Raw genomic sequence first — 6,824 nt, 5'->3', positions numbered from 1 at the left:
TGATTCAACTTTAAAATCCATGCATTGAGTGGATAGATCATAACTGCCTTGACTCCAGCGCCCTCTTCTGGCTCCTGTGGGCATCTACACTCATATGCGCACATCCGCACTCAGACACATACACGTATTTTGAAAATAAGTAAATCTTCAGGTTTCCCATCTGGCATTTAAACTGCAAATGGGAAGTGTTAGATATTTCAAATAACTCACTAATAACAGAATACTATACTAAACGCCCCCCCCCCCATGAACCGATTGGGAAAATGAGATTCTCCACAAAAGAGAAAACAAATTTTATTAAGCCAGGATCCTTCTGACTGTTCACCTGTGGCTGGATGCGGTTGGATGGCGCGGGGCGGAGCTGGGCGGACAGCCGCCCAGGGCCTGGTGCTGCGGCTGCTCTTTGGTTTCAGAACAGGCTTAGAGGCCGCTCCGACTCCAGCCCAAACTCTGGTTCAAGTCTCGGGCCCTAGAGCTGTCTCCTGCCCGACAGACACCTTCTAGTGTCTTACCAGTGGCTACTGTGTGTGCCTCTCCTGGCGCTGCAATGGGGACCAGGACGACTCTGAAGGCAGTGACGAGGAAGAGTGTAGGATTGGGCCATGTGCTCAGAATAGGCGGTGCCTAACCACAGCCTGCCCGTCCTTGCTCCTGAGACATCCGTGATTGCTCTGCTGGATCTGACAAGAATCTCAATTGCAGCCGCCCATCCGGTCAGGAGCGTGAGCTGTGTTGCTTAGTGGATGATGCCGGTATCCCCTACACGTGGCGCTGTGCTGGCCACCCAGACTGTCCTGACTCCAGTGATGAGCTCGGCTGTGACAACTGACCAGATATTCCAGGAGGAGAATGCCACAACTACGAGGTCTTCTACGACTGTGAAGAATGAGTCCTCTTTCAAGAATGTCACAGTTGCCTCCGCTGGGAACCCATCCCAAAACCCAAGTGCCTATGGGGTTATTACAACTGCTGGAGTGATGAGTGTAATCCTGGTTTCAGCCACCCTTCTCACATTGCTACTGGTGGTCAGGGTTATCTGCCCCCATTAGGGCTGCTGATGGCCGTGAAGGAGTCGCTGCTGCTGTCAGAAAGGAAAACCTCTCTGACCTGAGGACGCACGGTTACACGAGGCCCTGAGTACAGTCCGACTGGGACAAAGCAGCAATGGAACATAGAGGAAGCCGCTGGCTTCTCAGCTTCCAGACCCGGGCTCTTCCGGCCACAAAGAACTTTGAGTTTTTAGCTTCTACAGATGTAATTCTAGAGACTGGGGGTCCTCAGATACTCCCTCTGCGTGTGGTGAGCTGGCTGGAAAATTGCCATAACCAGGACTGAGGGGCTGGTCCCAGGAAGCTTCCAAGAAATGGGGCCACCTTGGTTTACACACTCCTGCTGCTCATATTGATGGGTAGCTATTAAAGCTTCTTCACCCACTCCAAAAAAAAAAAAAAAAAATCCATTAATGTGTGTGGCAAACAGTTCACTAAGAGTTCACAAGCACAAAGCAAAAGTTAACAGGTTACACAGTCAATTAGATACAACCTACAAGGTTATGCTCTCAAAATAAGCAAAGATTAATTCTCTAGTAAGATGATTCTGTGGACCATTTCTCACACAGACTTATCCTAGATATTGGTAGTTGGGGTGATGTCTGACTTAATAATAGGCTTTATACACAGAACAAACAAACTTCTCCTACCTTTATAACAAGAGATAGTTTGGGAACAAGGAACCCATGGATGCTGGGCTTTTTTTTCAACTTGCTTAGTATCTTTTGGATATTTACATCCCAAAGAGATAGTTCCTAGATCCTTTAAAAAAGGCATTACCGGACTGAACAGATGGTTCAGTGGTTAAGAGGTCCTGAGTTCAATTCCCAGCAACCACATGGTGGCTCACAACCATCTGTAATGAGACCTGATGTCCTCTTCTAGTGTGTATCTGAAGATAGTTACAGTGTAGTCATATACATAAAGTAAATAAATATTTTTTAAAAATTTAAAAAGGCATTTCCTAACTAGGAGTGGTTGTGCACACTTCTAATCCTGCACCCAGAAGGCAGAGGCAGGCAAATCTCTGTGAGTTCGATGTCAGCCTGGTCTACATGTGAGTTCTAGGACAGCCAGGCCAATACACACACACACACACACACACACACACACACACACACACACACACACACACACAAAACCTGTCTCTAAATAAATAAATAAATCAAGCAAAAACAAAAAAAGTGGAATTTCCTGTTATTAAAATCAATCTTCCAAAAAGGCATACTCAACCTCTTTGTGTGTTTGCTCATTTGTTCCGGTGTGTGTGTGTGTGTGTGTGTGTGTGTGTGTGTGTCTGTTTGTATGGAGACATGTAGGCAGAGCTTTCATGCCCAGTGTCTTCTTTGCTCTCTGCCATATTTTTCTTCTTCCAAACAGTCTCTTCCTTAACCTAGAGTTTCTCAGTTGGCTGCAGTGACCAGAGACTGGGGATCCACCTGTCTCTGCCTTCACCCTGGCATGACAGGGGCGTGCAGCCACACCCCACTCTTGATGTGGGCGCTGAGCATCCTCTCTCTATCCCTAGGCTTGCTGTACAAGCACTTTGCCGACTGAGTCATCTCCCCAGCCTGTGTCTGACTTTTCCAAAGACTAACGCTTCACAAGGCTCAAGAAAGAATTTTAACAAGGCATGTGTAAATGATCAAATTAAAGGGAGCAGAAAAGATGGCAGCTCCATAATTTTGTTTGTTTTGAGAGAAGGTCTTGCTATGTAGTCTTTGATAACCTAGATAGACTAGAGCCTTCTGCCTCCCAAGTGCTACTGGGATGCCTTGTTGCTATTGTTGGTGACAATGATGATGATGATGATGTGTGTGCACATGTGTGTATGTGTGTGCATGTGTGTGTATTGTATGCATGTGTGTGTGTGTGTGTGTGTGTGTGTGTGTGTGTGTGCAGTTGTTCTGGGAGTTAGGGAAACTACTCTTCCCTTGTTTTTAACAGAAAGAAAAAAACTACTCTTTTTTTTTTTTACCCCTTTGAGTTTTTACTTACTCTTACAACAAAATGTAAGTAGATAGATGATAGATCAGTTGAGAGATAATTGATAAACGATAGAGTCACAGATAGTACAGGACACATAGAGAGATAGAGAACTATATAGTGAAGATGTATTTTCAGGACAGATGCACATGATCAACCTGTGGCAGGTCCTAGCTTCGGATTCCCTGTATGAAACAAACTGTCGCCCCTGAAGACTGTTTCTTCTGACACTTCCTACCTTGGCCTTTAAATCAGACCAGTTTCTACAGCGTAAGCACTTGCTTAGGAAGCACGAGGAGCTGAGTGTGGATCCACAGTGCCCTCAGAAAAGACTGAAAGTGGTCACATACACCGGTAGCTTACAACTCAACCCCGGGAGCTAGAGACAGAAGGATCCTTGAGGCTCACTGGCCGGCCAGCCTTGTCCAGTCCATGAGACACACTGTGTGGTGAACCTGTCTCAAAAGCTAAAAGACAGGGTGCGTTTGAAGAAGACACCCAGCATTACCCTCTGCCCTCCACATGTACAGGCACACATTCTAACACAAACACACACACACACACACACACACTCAGAATGGACCTATAGATACACATGGATAGGTACAAATACACAGCACACACCAAAAAACTATATTTTTTAATGTTGATTTTTATGCATACAGTGTTCTGCCTGCATGTTTGTCTGTGCACCAGCAGAGGGCACCAGATCCTGTTAGAAATGAGCCACCATGTGGTTGTTGGGAACTGAACTCAGGACCTCTGGAAGAGCGGTCAGTGCTCTTAACTGCTAAGCCGTCTCTCTAGCTCAAAAAAAAAAAAAAAGAAAAGAAAAGAAAAAAGAAAAAATAAAAAGAAAAAAAATTAATACAAGTGATAATTGTATTTCAACCCCATTAGTAAGGGCTCACTGCCACCATCTGACATGATTGGCTAGTTGTCAAACAAAGAGGAAGGGGGGAAAGTTAGGAAACATAAATCCTTGTCCAGGTACTACCCTTTGATAAAAGAGAAAAACCACATGGCTGAGCCAGCCATGAGTATACCAGATGTCTGGGCATAGAAATCAGGGCACCAACCAGGGTGAGAGGTTCTTCTCTCTAATGTTTGTTTTTCATTTTTTTTATCTTGCCTTTTGAGGTCCCAACAAAGGTCTCTCTTCCAGGAGTCAGACTGGAGGATAAGTCTGTGTCTATATGGACCTGGTGCACAGGAGTGTCCTTTTAGTTACAAGTTTTAATCTAAAGCTCATGATGTTCAAATAGCTTCAGTGTGCCACAGAGGAAGGTAGAAAGTAAAAGTACCTTGGCAAGGAAAATGTTTTGGGGGAAAAGGGAGGGGCACGAGGAAACTCAAAGTGGGATAGTAATGCAAAGGTACCAACATGGCTCTGGGTGGTTCATCCCTCCAGCAACTGGTAACTGTGTTTCAACAGCTGGACTCCACCATCTGACCTGATTGGCTAATTGTCGCAAAGAGGAAGGGGAAAGTTAAGAAACTTAAGTCCTTGTCCAGCTAACTGCCCTGTAATTAAAAATTAACAAAACCAAGAGCAAACACAAACCAGGTTTCTGAAGGCGGCTACCGAGAGAAACAGGGTGGAGAAGAGGAACCAGATTCTAAGTTTTTTAGTCCATCAAGCTAACAATAGAACATAATTGTGCTGCTCTGTGACCACAAGTGATTTAAGGTTCCAACCTGAGCTCATCCGGTAATAAAGTATTTGCCTTTGCTCAATAGGAAGAAACACAGGGGGAAGTGGAAATGCCAGAGGAGACCTTGTCCTGCTTTTTACCGTTGAGCTACAGGGACAAGAGATGAGCTCAGTGGATGACAGGTTCCCTGCTTTCTCACTCCAAAGGAAATGTACAGGCTGCGTCGGCATGCGTGGAAGCCTTTCTCACACACAAACACCTGCTGTGCTAACAAACAAGCACGTTCATTGCAAAATCTCCATCAAAGTGTCTTCTTAACTAACACACAGAACAAGCCCAACCACACCATGTGCAGACAAGCTCCGTCCTGTGAGCAGAACTCAGCTACGTCTCAAAAGGGGGGGAGGGGCTCTCATCCACAGCAATTACTTTGAAAGTTTAAAAGAAAAAAAAAAAAAATCCTGTATTTGCTGGCTAATTGTGTATCTTTAATCCTATTAAAAATATAGGCTTGATTAAGAAGTATCTTAAGCCGCTAATGAAATTATACTTTGTGAATCAAGTAATACCCAAGCCCTGAGAGATTATTGCCAAAAAATTAAAAGATAGTGGGTGGACCTGTCTATCTAAAGAAAGGCTGAAGCACAAAACTGCCTGGAGGAAAAGCCAACAAGTATGAACTTGTATAACTGTTCATCTATCTGTACTGCTTTATAGACGAAAAACACCACAAAGCCAGCAGGATGCCTCAGCAGGTAAAGGTGCCACATGCTGCCAAGTCTTGTGACTTGAGTTCGATTTCCAGGACCCACTGAGTGGAAAGAGAAAACCAACTCAAGCAAATTATCCTCTGACCTCCACACATGCACCATGACGCATGTGCTTATACCCAATAAATAAATGTTTAACTATATTCATACAGATAGATAATGATGATGTGTATAGAGAGACATATATATATATATATGAAGAGAAAGAGGGGGGGTAGAGGTAGATAGATTGGCTGCTCTTCCTGAGGTCCTGAGTTCAATTCTTAGCAACCACATGGTGGCTCACAACCATCTGTAATGGAATCTGATGCCCTCTTCTCTCTTCTGATGTGTCTGAAGACAGCTACTGTGTACTCATATACAATAAATAAATTGATTCATTGATAATATTTTCATGAGTTTCAAAAAAAGTCATCATCCTTGTATATAATCATGTATCATATAAAAATAAATTGACCTCTTACTTTCCTTTCAGTATTTTGTGCCTCCTCAAAGCAAAATTCCCCTTCATGATTGTCACAGGCTTCCATAAGCATAGGCTGAAAGTGATGTCATTTACTTTAAAACTTAATGCCAAATTCCTACCATGTGGTTTAGTTTAAAAAAAAAAAATCCCCAACATGAAAGACAGCTGCCTGTCTCTGGGGCTTGGAGTTCTTAAATACTAAAAACATGAGGAACAGGACATTGTTGAACTACTTGTCTTTCTCCTAGTAATTCTCTGCCTTTGGCTCTTTCAAGGAGATAGAGAATAGAGACGATACAAACTAGTTCCTCTACAAAGGGTGTTTCCACTCAAGTCAGGGGACACGGGTATGAGTGGAACACGCAGATCAGTTACTTAGAAGTTGGAAAATCCTGATCCAACCAATCACTTGGTTCAAGATAAATGATGACGCTAACTAATCCCCTTGGCTACCACAGATGAGATAGATACTCAGAACATCCTTACCATCTGTTACAATCTTAATGTTGCAGTTTTTTTTTTTAAGGCAAAGCATTTCTCATACAGGGAAAAGGGAATTTAGAGTGATGTTCTATTGAGTTTCTCTCTTCCTGCAAAACATTATTACTCTGTGATCAGTCTCTTTGGGGAAATTTGAACAAAAACCATGCTACCTCCCAGGTCTTCATCTCAGTGAAGAGAACTCAGGTCCAGAAACGTGTTCCGTGGATATACCAATCTCCTGCTCTGCTGTCTCAGAACCTGGCCCAAAGCTAGGAAGTGCTGACACCAGGGTACTTGCTTCAGCCAGACCATGCAGCTGAGTATCCAGTACTAAGCAGGACTTGCCCTCCCACACTAAGGGAAAAGAAGACAAGATCAAGGGGATGGGAAGAGGTTGAGCCTTAAAATTGAGGCT

General features: G+C 43.8%; 1 pseudogene across 1 annotated transcript; it reads left to right on the top strand.

The window, feature by feature from the left end:
* Positions 1-345: 345 nt before the first annotated feature.
* On the top strand, positions 346-1,111 carry LOC308425216 (CD320 antigen-like; annotated as a pseudogene). The gene has a single exon. The product of its transcript is annotated as a CD320 antigen-like (transcript).
* Positions 1,112-6,824: the final 5,713 nt, after the last annotated feature.

The sequence above is a fragment of the Micromys minutus genome (genome assembly GCF_963924665.1).
Source record: "Micromys minutus genome assembly, chromosome: 10".
Lineage (NCBI taxonomy): Eukaryota > Metazoa > Chordata > Mammalia > Rodentia > Muridae > Micromys > Micromys minutus.
The sequence above is the reverse complement of the archived record's forward strand: the minus strand, read 5'-3'. Positions and strand labels throughout refer to the sequence as shown.